This window comes from Taudactylus pleione, unplaced genomic scaffold (assembly GCF_031769625.1).
Source record: "Taudactylus pleione unplaced genomic scaffold, aTauple2 ptg000202l, whole genome shotgun sequence".
Taxonomy (NCBI): Eukaryota; Metazoa; Chordata; class Amphibia; order Anura; family Myobatrachidae; genus Taudactylus; species Taudactylus pleione.
In genome coordinates, this window is record NW_028284604.1 from 10,749,240 (window position 1) to 10,764,391 (window position 15,152).

The 15,152-nt window shown below is 44.0% G+C and overlaps 1 long non-coding RNA gene across 5 annotated transcripts in view; it reads right to left on the reverse strand.

The window, feature by feature from the left end:
• LOC148518124 (uncharacterized) overlaps positions 1-14,490 on the reverse strand; it is a 134,394-nt gene extending 119,904 nt beyond the window's left edge. For all 5 annotated transcript variants that reach the window (XR_015879219.1, XR_015879221.1, XR_015879218.1 and 2 more), the window contains exons 1-2: positions 14,401-14,490; positions 13,471-13,553 (exon numbers count right to left, since the gene is read on the reverse strand). This is a non-coding gene — a long non-coding RNA (uncharacterized LOC148518124). The remainder of the gene's footprint in view (positions 1-13,470; positions 13,554-14,400) is intronic.
• Between the last annotated feature and the right edge of the window lie 662 nt (positions 14,491-15,152).

Consider the following 15,152-nt stretch of genomic DNA (forward strand, 5'->3'; position numbering starts at 1 on the left):
CATATAATTTAGGGGTCATGGTCATTTGGGGCTTTATCAAACCTCTGCCAATGGTGTATCTAAAATAGTTTACTTCCTCCATCCCATGGCAACATTTTTTGGGGTTGGCTGTCAATCCTGCCATATAGGTGGAGTCCAACACTGCTTGAGCTTTGGGTAAGTGAGACTGCCAATCAGGACTATGAATGACCACATCATCTAGATAGGCAGCAGCACAATGTCTATGGGGCCTTAGAATTTTATCATCCTTTGAAAGGTAGCAGGTGCCCCATGTAACCCAAATGGCAACATCTTGTATTGGAACAACCCTTCTGGTGAAGAAAAAGCTGTCTTTTCTTTGGCGGTCTCAGTTACCGACACTTCTAATCTTTCAATTAGTTCATCCACCCTAGGCATTGAATAGGCATCTAAGTTTGACACACTGTTCAATTTATGGAAATCATTGTAGAAGCGCAAACTCCCCTCAGGTTTTGGAATAAGCCCAATGGGACTTGACCACTCACTATGCGATTCTTCAATTACACCCAATTCCAACATTTTATTAATTTCTTTGGACACTGATTCCCTTTGGGCTTCTGGTAATCCATAGGACTTTAGGTTAATCTTAACCACTGGGTCAGTGATTATGTCATGTTTAATGACTGTGGTTTTACCTGGTACGTCTGAAAACTAAACCCTATTTCTGATAAGAAATTCTTTAAGAATGGCCAACAAGGTTTTAGCTACTGTCACTTCGGGAACCAATGGCCCTGGGTTTACCGGAGGGGCTGGGATGGCTGGCAGAGCTGCTCTATTCTTCCAAGGTTTTATAAGATTTACATGGTATATCTGTTCTGGCTTTTTTCATGCTCAATAGCAGTTTTATCCGGACTGTATTGCCCCTCCCATGTCACTTTGGCAATGTTATCCCCTTGGGTGTCTCCCATGGAACAAATGAAAAGGTGAAAACCCTGTGGGGTATTAGGGAAACTCTCTTATGGCCAACAACAAATAAGGTAACAAGTAATCCCAATCTCTTTCATCTTTGTCCACCACTTTCCTTAACATGTGTTTTAAAGGTTTGTTAAACCTCTCCACTAACCCATCAGTTTGGGAGTGATACACAGAGGTTCTTAACTGAGCAATTTTAAACAGGCGGCATAACTCTTTCATGATTTTTTACATAAATGGGGTACCTTGGTCAGTCAGGATTTCGTTAGGTTTTTCCAACATGCTAAAGACATGGACTAATTTTCTAGCAATAGTTTTTGTTGACGTATTGCGCAATGGTATCGCTTCCGGGTACCTGGTAGCATAATTCATTATCACGAGAATATATCACCAGAATATATTGATGGCCCAGGGCAGATTTAATTAAAGGTCCAACAAAATCCATAGCTATTTGTTCAAAAGGAACCTCAATTATGGGTAATGGGACAAGTGGACTTTTAAAATGTGACCTTAGAGCATGATACTGACATTCAGTGCAGGATGCACAATATTCAGACACCTCTTTATTGACTCCTGCCCAGAAAAACCTCTGTAAAATTTGCTCAGTGGTTTTCTATACCCCTAGGTGACCTGCAGTTATGTGACCATGAGCCACTGTTCTTCTATATGCCTTGGGAACTACCAACTGTTCTACAATATCTTCACCTTTCTTAGTAACTTGATACAAAAAATCCTGGTGTACTGCCATGTGAGGATATGACAACTGACTACAGGTTTACCATCAATCACTTTTATATTTTCCCTGGCTTTAACCAGAGTAGGGTCATTTAACTACTCCACGGCAAAGATCTCTTTTCTGACTTCAAGATCAGCCAGACAATCAACTGGTTCAACAACATTTCCTATATCAGTGGAAGGCACATCATTCGGCGACCCACCATCATTCTCAGCATTCCCTGATTCAGCAACCATGCTAAAAAAAGGGAACATCTCAGACTCGGAGGAAAGTCCCACCGCTCCTGCACCTTCTCAAATGGGTCGGGGTTATTTACTGCTGAAACAAATCGGCTTTCCCACAACTTCCAGAAGTGAACAAAGTCTCTCCCCAATATTGTATCATACATCAAGCCATGAACAAACCCACAGAGACTACAGCGGAACCACACTGCGGGCCAAATGTAATAGTGTAGGAGTTTACAAATGTGAGAGTTTAGCAGTAAATTCTCACATTGGTCGAGTTTTATCTTCAGAATAGAAAAACATCTCGATGAGATTTTAAATCATGAGAGTTTTTTGAGTTCGCTCTATTGCTTTGTTCTCTGACTCTATTACATTAGCCGGGTTTAAAAAGTGTGAGAAAACTCTAAAATTTTCTAAACTCTCACCCTATTAAATTTGGCCCTGCGTTTCTATGTTCACTTCAGCAGTAACATAATGCTGAGTATCCCCATGTATGCAAGTCACACCAACAGTTTTTGCCATACAATTTAAGGGGTACACCAGTTCAGCTTTCAAAAGAGTAACCAGGCTACCCGAATCTAACAAAGCCTCTACCCGCTTGCCTTCTATAGTAACTATACACATTTGCTTATCTGTCTCAGCCTGTTGGTCAGCAATACAGGCTGCCTGTGCAAAAAGAGACACGCTGCGATTGACAGAAGCAGTATCACATTGCATAGGTTCAGTGGTAAGCGAACAATTAGCAGCAAAATGGCCCAAACCACCACATCGAAAACATTCTATCATATTATTGTCAAGTCTTTAACAGGGTAGGAACCTTCCTGGCCTATCTCCAGTTTCCAAACCCACAGTCTTAAGTTCATTCCACCGCCCAACACCCTTCTCCCCTTTAACAGTTTTACCAATGATCACAGGAGATCGCTGTTGCAGAAGTAGGGCTCAGTGGGGCACACTCAACAATTCCTCAGCCACCACATACCTCTCCACCAGTTTAACCAATTGGTCTTCTGTTTTAGGGTCCGCATGGCTTACCCTCTTTCGCAGAGTGGCAGGTAGACACCGCAGGTATCGATCCATAACAACCATTTTCCACAATCTGTGGTCCTGATAAAGGCTCTGGCTGCAGCCACTTTGTGGTTAGATGGATGAGGTCATGCATTTGAGAACGTGGAGGCTTTTCAATTTGGAACTGCCAGTGGTGGACTCATTGGACGCGAACAAACACCCTGACTCCCAAATGAGTTAGGATTTCTTGTTTTAGTTTATCATAGTCTTTAGCATCAGTCAGGCACAAGTCAAAATACCACAGGAAGGGTACCACAAGATTTGTCCACTGCTCTTTAGGCCAATTCCCTCTTTCTGTGGTTCTTTCAAAGGCCGTAAGATATGCTTCCATGTCATCACTCTGGGTCATCTTTTGAAGAAAGTGGCTGGCCTGTATGGAGTGAGTGCTAGTTGGAACGTCATTGGAAGCATCTCCAGACTTGGCTACCAGCTGCTGTACCGCCTGGTGGGTTTCTTCTATGGTGACTTGTTGTTGCCTCTGGGCTGCCCAACCCCAATAGTTGCACATTGGTGGATTCCTGCTGAGCCCTGGTAGCTTCCTGCTGAGCTCTCGTAGCCTGGAGCAAGGCCTTAACAATGTCTTCCATGTTGTCTTTGGGTGTAGGTTGGAAGCAGAATCTGGTTTCCCTTAGCAACTGCCGATGCCACCTTCATGGATTCCACAGAACACGAGTTGATATCCAAACAACAAATTAGTGTCCGACACTTTAATTTCAAATGCAAAACTTTTCCTCTTGCTGCAATTTTCAGTGTGTGTGTTGCTCGCATTCTCCACCACTTTTAATAATATCGAGGTAGGAGGTCCCCCGTCTGGGCACTAACTTAACATATAACTCCCACTCTCAAAGGGCAGGGCCTACTGCCCCCACCACATACATAGGCATATGCACAGCACTTACATATACATCACAGTGTCTCTGAACAAACCTCGCTGTCTGTTCTCCCCAGGTAAATGAGACCCTGAACTAAACCCTCACACAGCTTATATGAGCCTCACGCAGCTGCAGGTACTAATCAGCCTGTTCTTAGGCTGAAAGCCGGAAAGACCTAAGCGGCCTTGGGGATGGAGCTCTCCCTTCACTCTCACATCCACATCCCCGGGATCCATTATCCAGCTTTTACCAAAAGCCAACACTCTAACCTGTTTAGCAGAACAGATTTTTCCTAGGGGTTTAAAACACATAGGCCAAAAACCTAGGACAAACATATCTGCCATTAACCACTTTACCAGTTCCTCTATCACAGTGTATATATATATATATATATATATATATATACACACACACAATGTATATACATACACAGTATGTATATATTCATACACACATATATTGTATATATACATATATATATATATATATATATATATACACAAATACATGAGGGTGGTTCAATAAATAAGGTAGCAACACTTCTCATTGTGCACATTTATTTAACTCGAATATAAATGTATAAACAATGGCCTTCGTACACATTATTTTTCTACAAAGTCCCCATGCTTTAAGCCTTTATTACAATGGTACACCAAGGCATCTATCCTGGCATAGATGAAATCAATGTAAAGCACTTGAAGCCAGGACATGAACTTCATGTTTTGCTGAACTTCACAGTCAGTTGTGAATCGCCTTCCACCCAGGTACTTCTTCAATGGTCCAAACAGATGTAAATTACTCAGGTGTCAGGTCAGGGCTGTAGGGAGGATGGTCCAGTACCTCCCAATGGTAGCAGTGTAACGCCAACTGGATCGTTGCTCAACTTGAATGTCTGTCATGCCATTATCAAAGGCAGTGCACCAGATCTGTTTCCGTGACATTATCACCGGTGTGAGCAACCAGTGGTGCGTTTGTTAATGTCATCCATCATGGACATGAATAGTATCTCTTCCCCATCACATGTTATGAAGAGATTGTCTATGTATCGAATATATCAGACAATATGTTTGTTATATTCCTTGTTGTTAAAGAAAAAGGCTTTCTCCTGCTTTAACATGTATATGTTGGCATAAGCCAGGACCACACTGGTCCCCATACCACCACCAGCTTTCTGTCTGTAGTAGCAACCGTCATAAGAGAAATAATTTCTGGTTAGGACTAACCTTAGTAGCTGGAGGAATAGGTCTGCATTTAATTCAAAAGGTTCTTGTACATTTCTCAGGAAATGGGTTGGTTGTATATAAGGAACAAATGTCCATGGTACATAGGATGACATTCTCACCGCCTTCTTAAACCATCTGGCATGGTTTGTTAACTTAAAAGTTTTCAGTTAACAAACCGTGCCAGATGGTTTAAGAAGGTGGTTGTATCCTTCAGATACCTAGGTTGACTTGTCATGTAAGGCTGTAACAGTGTGCCCAGAAATCGGTTGAAATAATAAACTCCTAACGAACCATCTGTGACATTATCTATGAATATATGTGTATAACTAACTGTCAGATTTACTTCAGATTTACTCCAGGTAGCCTGGTGTGGGTCATCTTGCCTTGCAACAATGTGTAACATGGTTTACCTTACCGGCTCTAGATTAACCTTTAATCCAAGCATTCTAGCTTAATTTATTACGTTAGCCATGGATCATTTATATGTCATGATACAGGTTCTGTTTAGCCTGTTGGTAGCATGCCTTCTATAGTATTGTTCACTATAATTAACATTCCTTCACAGCCGCATCCCGGAGTGGGAGACAGCATCAGGTTGCCCAGCAAATGGAAGGTGCACATGGCTGACATCACTGAGTAGCGTCCCAGTGCACAGAAGCGCACCTCGGGTCTCCTTGGCATTCACTTGCTGGTGAGGATATAAGGTAACTCTTTTTTCATTTAACTTTTTGTACTTGTAACAGCCTGAGGACAGGACCCTGCACGGTCTAGAAACGTTGCTGATACCCTGTGCAAATTTTAATGCAGTAATTTTTACTGCAGTGCCGAGCATGGTGCGATTAGTATACTCACCTATTGGACCTCTATTGTATACAGCATGTGCACGCATGGAGCTGAAATAACTGGGTGAGAGTGCCGGATTATATTGGAAATTATATATATATATATATATATATATATATATATATCCCAAGCCCCTGGACCTAGAAACAAGTATTTTGGGGGGTATATGCTTCCATGATGTAGGCACCCACTAAGTAGGGATTTTTCGACTCCTAATGGGGGTGAAAATGGCTAAAATGTTTCCTCCCCCTGTGCAATGTTCTGTCTGACTGACTCATAAACACCCAGCCAAAACCCCTTGACAAAGAAACATGAAATTCGGAGAGTATATTCCTTCTATGACGTAAGCACCTACTAAGCAGGGATTTTTCAAAATTCAACCCATTAAGAGGCTGAAAAGTGGTAAAATGTTTCCTCTCAACCGAGGTGATTGGGTGACAAAGCAACATGTCCCAAGTGCTTTGGGACTGTAAGCTCATTGTCTGGGTCAAGTGGGGGCTACAGAGGTGGGGCTGCAGTGAAGTCCAATTTTCCAATAGGGAAGCCACACCAACTGCCAGTGATGTTTGGCAGCATTTGAGGTGACAGTTGGTGTGGCTCCGCTATTTGCATATTGCTCTGCACTGTAGCCCCACCTCTGGAGTCGCCACTGCTCAGGACTAAAAAACGTAATTTACTTAGGGGTCTATTTAATAAGCTGTGTTAGGAGATAAAGTGAACGCTGATAAGGTACCAGCCAATCAGTTCCTAACTGCCATTTTTCAAACACAGCCTGTGACATGGCAGTTATTAGCTGATAGGTTGGTACCTTATCACCGTCCACTTTAACTCCTAAAGGTGAGTTACGGACAGATATATTGTTACGATATGAACGATAACGATATTGTTCAACGATATATCGATCATATTGTTCATGTTTTATTCAGTGAACGACCAACGATGCGCGTTCCCGCATGGACGATAACGATCTCTATGATCGTCCGTACATGCAGGCAAATCTGGACGATATTGTCTACTTTACCTGTTCAGAGATGTGGCAGGATGACTCACTGAAAGATATCTTTGAACGATCTTTGAACGATCTATGAACGATATCTATGAAAGATATCTTTTGAAAGATGTCTTTCAAGTCGTTGGTGGTACAGATCGTTCCGTGTGTATGCACCTTTACACAGCTTAGTAAATAGACCCCCCAATCTTGATACTAGCATGCTCCTTTACACCTGAGGCATACAATAAACTAAGCATATAAGTTATAAGATGGTATGAAGGAAATTAAAATATCTAAGGTCTACTATGGTGAAATATATATACAGTATATATATATTAGGGGTGAGCGGGTTCGGATTCCTGAAATCCGAACCCCCCCGAGCCCCCCCGTTCCGAGTCCGATCCGAATCAGGCTCGACTTTTCCCGCCTGACTCGGATCTGAAATCGAGGCAAAACGTCATCATCCCGCCTTCCGAGTCTCGCGGGTTTTGGATCCTATATAAGGTACCCGCGTCGGCGCCATTTTCTCACTCGGCTGTGGACAGTGAAGAGGGAGGGTGGGAGTTAGGGCTGTGTAGTGTAGTGTAGTGTAGTGCTGCTGTTGTCCACTACTTCAAAGTCCATAGGGGCTGGCTGTGTTGTGCTGTGCTGCTGTTGTTAATAGGGGCTGTGTCCACTACTTCAAAGTCCATAGGGGCTGGCTGGACTGTGTTGTGCAGTCAGTTCTCCATAGGGGCTGTGTCCACTCCAAAGTCCTGTGCAGTGTCCCAGTCCTAAAGGGGTGCTGTAGTGTTGTCCAGGGGGTGCTCTGTCCATCAGGGGTGCTCCCCCCAAGTGCTAAAAAAATAATATATTTTCTGTGTTTGTGAATTGTGTGCGCAGTAGCCGCACGTGCATCAACAAAGTAGTGCCAAGCGTGCGCCTGTGTCATAAGTAAAGGGCCGGCTGGCTTGACCATTAAGGGTGCTGTAACCCCCGAAAGTACACTCCAGTCCAAACCAAAAAAAAAATTATTTTCTGTGTTTGTGAATTGTGTGCGCAGTAGCCGCATGTGCATCAACAAAGTAGTGCCAAGCGTGCGCCTGTGTCATAAGTAAAGGGCCGGCTGGCTTGACCGTTAAAGGGTGCTGTAACCCCCAAAGTACACTCCAGTCCAAACCAAAAAAAAAATTATTTTCTGTGTTTGTGGATTGTGTGCGCAGTAGCCGCACGTGCATCAACAAAGTAGTGCCAAGCGTGCGCCTTTGTCATAAGTAAAGGGTCGGCTGGCTTGACCGTTAAGGGTGCTGTAACCCCCGAAAGTACACTCCAGTCCTAACCAAAAAAAAAATTATTTTCTGTGTTTGTGAATTGTGTGCGCAGTAGCCGCACGTGCATCAACAAAGTAGTGCCAAGCGTGCGCCTGTGTCATAAGTAAAGGGCCGGCTGGCTTGACCGTTAAGGGTGCTGTAACCCCCAAAGTACACTCCAGTCCAAACCAAAAAAAAAATTATTTTCTGTGTTTGTGACTTGTGTGCGCAGTAGCCGCATGTGCATCAACAAAGTAGTGCCAAGCGTGCGCCTGTGTCATAAGTAAAGGGCCGGCTGGCTTGACCGTTAAAGGGTGCTGTAACCCCCAAAGTACACTCCAGTCCAAACCAAAAAAAAACTATTTTCTGTGTTTGTGAATTGTGTGCGCAGTAGCCACACGTGCATCAACAAAGTAGTGCCAAGCGTGCGCCTGTGTCATAAGTAAAGGGCCGGCTGGCTTGACCGTTAAAGGGTGCTGTAACCCCCAAAGTACACTCCAGTCCAAACCAAAAAAAAAATTATTTTCTGTGTTTGTGAATTGTGTGCGCAGTAGCCGCACGTGCATCAACAAAGTAGTGCCAAGCGTGCGCCTGTGTCATAAGTAAAGGGCCGGCTGGCTTGACCGTTAAAGGGTGCTGTAACCCCCGAAAGTACACTCCAGTCCAAACCAAAAAAAAAATTATTTTCTGTGTTTGTGAATTGTGTGCGCAGTAGCCGCACGTGCATCAACAAAGTAGTGCCAAGCGTGCGCCTGTGTCATAAGTAAAGGGCCGGCTGGCTTGACCGTTAAAGGGTGCTGTAACCCCCGAAAGTACACTCCAGTCCAAACCAAAAAAAAATTATTTTCTGTGTTTGTGAATTGTTTGCGCAGTAGCCGCACGTGCATCAACAAAGTAGTGCCAAGCGTGCGCCTGTGTCATAAGTAAAGGGCCGGCTGGCTTGACCGTTAAAGGGTTCTGTAACCCCCAAAGTACACTCCAAAACAAAAAAAAATATATTTTCTGTGTTTGTGACTTGTGTGCACTGTGGCTGCACGTGCATCAACAAAGGAGCAGCGCCAAGCGTGCGCCTGTGTCCCATTTCTTAAAGGGTGGTGTAACCCACAAAGTGCACTACTCTCCAGCAAAAATAAAAAAATATTTTCTGTGTTTGTGTGCGCTTTAGCCACACGTATATATCAATATAACATAAATGGAGGACCAAACTTTCTCCGATAAAAATAAAATAGGGAAAGATCAAGAACCACTTCCTCCTAGTGCTGTTGCTGCTGCTGGGAGTTGTTCATCATCCCAGAGAGGAAGTAGGAACATCACTACTTTTACTAAACAATTGACCCTCCAACAGTCCCTAGCGATGAGGATGAAGTACGACAGCAGTCATCCTGAAGCAAAACGTATAACTGAGGCCTTGACTGCTATGTTGGTGTTAGACGTGCGTCCGGTATCCGCCATTAGTGCAGTGGGATTTAGACAATTGATGGAGGTAGTGTGTCCTCGGTTCCAAATCCCGTCTAGATTCCACCTGTATCCTTAAAGCAGCAGCGACAAGCGTGCGTCTGTCTGTTAAAGGGTGGTGACACCCTCAAAGTGTGCTACACAAACAATTAAAATATTGTTCTTTTTTTTTCTGTCTTTGTGAATTGTGTGGGCTGTAGCTGCACTTGCATCCTCAAAGCAGCAGCGACAAGCGTGCGTCTGTCTGTTAAAGGGTGGTGTAACCCTCAAAGTGTGCTACACAAACAATAAAAATATTCTTCTTTTTTCTGTCTTTGTGAATTGTGTGGGCTGTAGCCACACCTGCATCCTTAAAGCAGCAGCGACAAGCGTGCGTCTGTCTGTTAAAGGGTGGTGACACCCTCAAAGTGTGCTACACAAACAATTAAAATATTGTTCTTTTTTTTCGGTCTTTGTGAAATGTGTGGGCTGTAGCCGCACCTGCATCCTTAAAGCAGCAGCGACAAGCGTGCGTCTGTCTGTTAAAGGGTGGTGTAACTCTCAAAGTGCTCCAAAAAATAAAAACTATTTTTTTAATGTGTTTGTGACTTGTGTGCGATGTAGCCGCACTTGCATCCTCAAAGCAGCAGCGACAAGTGTGCGTCTGTCTGTTAAAGGGTGGTGACACCCTCAAAGTGTGCTACACAAACAATAAAAATATTCTTTTTTTTTCTGTCTTTGTGAATTGTGTGGGCTGTAGCCGCACCTGCATCCTTAAAGCAGCAGCGACAAGCGTGCGTCTGTCTGTTAAAGGGTGGTGACACCCTCAAAGTGTGCTACACAAACAATTAAAATATTGTTCTTTTTTTTTCGGTCTTTGTGAAATGTGTGGGCTGTAGCCGCACCTGCATCCTTAAAGCAGCAGCGACAAGCGTGCGTCTGTCTGTTAAAGGGTGGTGTAACCCTCAAAGTGCGCTCCACAAACAATAAAAATATTCTTTTTTTTTTCTGTCTTTGTGAATTGTGTGGGCTGTAGCCGCACTTGCATCCTCAAAGCAGCAGCGACAAGCGTGCGTCTGTCTGTTAAAGGATTACATCGGTGACAGCATCCAAGTAAGCATGTCAGACAGTCTGTACCTGTACTGGCAGGAAAAAGAAGCAATTTGGAGGTCCCTGTACAAACTGGCTCTATTTTACCTGAGTTGCCCCCCCTTCAGTGTGTACTCCGAAAGAGTGTTTAGTGCAGCCGGGAACCTTGTCAGCGAAAGGCGTAGGAGGTTGCTTCCACAAAATGTGGAGAAGGTGATGTTCATAAAATGAATTATCAACTCTTCCAGGGAGACCAGCCTCCAGAACGTACAGAGGGACCTGTGGTTCCAGCAGGGACGAATTAATACTCTGTGAGGATGTACACACTGAAGAGGGTGAGGAATCGGTGGATGAGGAGGATGAGGATGACATCTTGCCTCCGTAGAGCCAGTTTGTGCAGGGACAGATTAATTGCCAGCTTGTTTTGTGGGGGCCCAAACGAACCAATCATTTCAGCCACAGTTGTGTGGCAGACCCTGGCGCTGAAATGATTGGTTTGTTAAAGTGTGCATGTCCTGTTTATACAACATAAGGGTGGGTGGGAGGGCCCAAGGACAATTCCATCTTGCACCTCTTTTTTTTCTTTGCATTATGTACAGTTTGGGGCCTAGTTTTTCAAACTGCCATCCTGTCTGCCACTGCAGTTTCACGCCTAGATGGGTCACGTGTTTGTGCCGCCCACTCGTGTCGCTTAGCATAGTCATCCAGCTACCTCGGTGCAACCTTTTGGACATAAAAACACTATTGTGAGGTGTGAGGTGTTCAGAAAAGACTGGAAATGAGTGGAAATTAAGGTTATTGAGGTTAATAATAGCATAGGAGCAGAAAAACCTACAAATTCTGTGATTTTAGCTGTTTTTATGCTTTTTTTAAAAAAAATACAGATCCAAAACACAAAACCCAGAACCCAAAACACGGAAGGGTGGTTTTGGCAAAACCAATCCAGATCCAAAACACGAAGAAAGATCCAGATCCAAAACCAAAACACAAAACACGAAAAGCGGCCGGTGCACACCCCTAATATATATATATATATATATATATATATATATATATATATATATATATGTATATATAATATTTTATATATACAAAATTATACACATATACAAGGAACCCCCCATCCCACACGAATCCTGTGTTTGCTCCTGACCTCTTGATCACACTGTGGATGTTATTTCATTTTACATCTGCAATGTAAGTAATACCACAGCTCACACTCATGTCATGAAATAGAGATAGGCTTGCCCTATTTATGCACAGAATAGCAAGGCAATGAAGTGTCATATACACCAGAAGGATTATTACCTGAACACAGCAATAAATGCAAAGTTACATTTTTATAAAATGTAATTAAATACAAGCAAAAATACAAATGAAATTAATTAAAAACATTGGTTTCAGTAAAGATAATAGATGGCTGCAATGTCATATAATATAGCCACTAATTTTTTAGTACTACCAGCTAATGAGGTTTATACACAAGCATCCAACAGAGATGGCTATATTGTGCTGCCAGTAGTCATTGTGCAGCCTTACACCTGCCCCCCAGCATCTGCAAGGGATGCACTTCCTGCATCCAGGTCTAATTTGTGTCACAGTTACAGGTTGGGTACGCATACTTACATCGCCTTTGTATGTCCTCCACAGCCGCTCCCTTGATCTCCTAATGTCAGGACACCCTCCTCACTAGACATAGGGTATTGCACAGGTTGGGTTTCCCAGCTTCACTAAGCAGCTTGTCTCAGGTTAGAAGCACTATTGGTCCCGGCATACCTGTTAATGCACTAAATGTCTGCAACTCTACATGACTCTCACTAGTCTCCCACTCAGAATTTTCTAGACTCCAACTCTAACTTTCATTGCTTGCGTCAACTTACAGTGGGCAACCACTTGATAAGGTCAAGGCTATGGCCATGGGCTTGATTCTGTGCTTGACATGGACACTAGTTTTGCAGGAACGTGCATCCTATCAGAAATGGCTATATTGTGCTGCTAGTAGTCATTGTGTAGCCTTACACCTGCCCCCCAGTACCTGCAAGGATACATTTCCTGCATCCAGGTCTAATTAGTGTCACACTTACGTGAACACATCCATAGTGTACTCAGTCCAGGGCTATCTCTTCCATTGGGCTTGTTGGGCAGTTGCCCAAGGGCCCGAAGCTTGTAGGGGCCCGCCAACCCACCCCCCTGCAGCTGCGGCCAGTTGGTAAATTTGTGATATTTTTATAAGCCAGTCACCGGTGCACTGTATTCTGATCTTTATTGTCCTTTTTGTCCACACCCCTGATCCAGCTTAACCACAAACTCTTGGATGCAGTCAGGATACCGGTGGGCACTATCCTGCCAGCCGATATATCGACACTGACATCCGGACATGGGACTAAAGATAGCCGTCGAAATCCCGTCGCTTATCATTAACCCCACTACTAAATCCCGACACTCGGCATACCAAACGAAGGTAAGCCGGGTGTCTTAGCGTCTAGCCGCGGAGGTGGGAGGGTTAGGTTTAGGGACCCCTGGGGTTAGCCACCCACTCAGGAGGGTTAGGGAGGGGAAAGGGGGGGTTAGGCACCCCCTTGGGAGGGTTAGGGAAGGGAAAGGGGGGGGTTAGGGTTAGGAACCCCCCCGGAAGGGTTAGGTACAGGGTGCGGGGAGGGGGGGTTAGGTTTAGGCACTAACGGGAGGAGGTTAGGGTTAGGCACTAGGGGGGAAGGTTATGGTTTGGCACCACTAAGGGTGGGTTAGGGTAGGGAGAGGGTTAGGGTAATTACCTGCTGCAGTCAGAATTTTGATCCGTCGGGCTGCTGCTGCATTACATACCGTTTCCCGCCCTCTTTTCTTGACAGCAAAGGAACTGTACAACAAAAAACAGAATTATGGAGAAAGGGCCTGATTCAGACCCACTCGCAAGCGGCTGTCTGCTCGCAAGTGGTTCGATGTTGTGCACTGCGCATGCACGCGATGGCGGGAGCTCCGTCGTGCGCATGCGCCAGACGCGATGAGTGAAGGACTTTCCTTCGCTCGTTGTGTCTGATCAAAGGGGGCGTGCTGTCGATGTTGATTGACAGCACGCCCCCTTTGGTGGGCGTGCCGGGGTGTGCCTCCCTGACGGGGGCGTTCCCAAGGGAACGCCTACCGTCAGAAGCCGGCCCACTGACATCACTAGTGATGTCAGTGGGAGTGATTTTGGCTCTGATAGAGCCAAAATCACTCCGGGCCTTGCGGTTGAAAAACTCAACCGCAGGCTCCGGCTCGCAGTGGCGATGGTCGCGATGGTCAAGACCATCGTGGCCATCAAACTGCACGCTCGTGTAGGCTGTGGGTGGTGACCCACAGCTATACGAGCGTCCAGGAGGACGCTCCATAATTATGGAGGGCGGCCCTCATTCAGAGCGTGCGCTCTGCTCAGAGCGTACGGCTCTGAATGAGGGCCAAAGTTGTTATTCTTAAATGTCTCAATCTGCATTAAAGCAGATATTGCCATTTTAATCATTTTCATATCTCATTAAGAATTTATCACTCTTATTTAAATGTTGCATTTATAAAATATTCTACGTCACTTCCATACATTCTGATGGACTAAAATCTTGATGAATGAGATGTTTGCCTCATTTGCATAATTATACGTATATTAGTTTCATATATTTCAGGTGTCATATATGTTATACCAAACTATTAATGTTAATTTCTCTTCTTCTTACCTTTTGCTTAATGGCCAGCAGAAAACAAATGTCACCAGTCAGCTGGCTCTTCTTCAGCCCTTTCCAGGAGCTGCAGTTATCTCTACTCATCCAGCCTGAAGCCAGTTCTATTTTAGGTTAGTAGAGGCTTTGCCATAAATCCACACTGGGATACGTCTTACCTCATTTCACAATAAGTATAATAATAGACACTTACTCCGCCAGTATTGACAGACATTTGTATTGCTGCAAAGGATCAACAAGACATATTAAATAACCCTTTTTTACCCTCTGGTAAACTGAATTGAATGATCATACTAAGTACAGTACTTGAACTTTACTGCAGGAAGCAGAAGATGAAGGATTGTGTGTGCACCAAGGAAACACAAATATATTCTCCTAGGAGTATATCTATACATAGTATAAAATAAAGTCCCAGGTAGGCATCTGTCTGTTTGTCTCGAGAACCACTGAACGTATTTTGATGCAGTTGTCACTCTTCTATAGAGCATTTGTCGAGGAAGGCTTAGGTGTATGAAACATTAAGGCTGTGATGATTTTAGTGAATCAAGTCAATGAAAAAAATGGACGTCCGAGAGCTTTCCTCGCGTACGCTGCCTAAACCTTTAAAGATATATCACAACGATTGACTTTATTTTATACTATGGAGGGATTGATACATATTATCAGTTTTTCTCTTTTTTTTTTACTGTTCCCATTTCATTTATGTGAACGATACTTTAATTTCAAACAAGTCCAATTCTCGGTAAGAG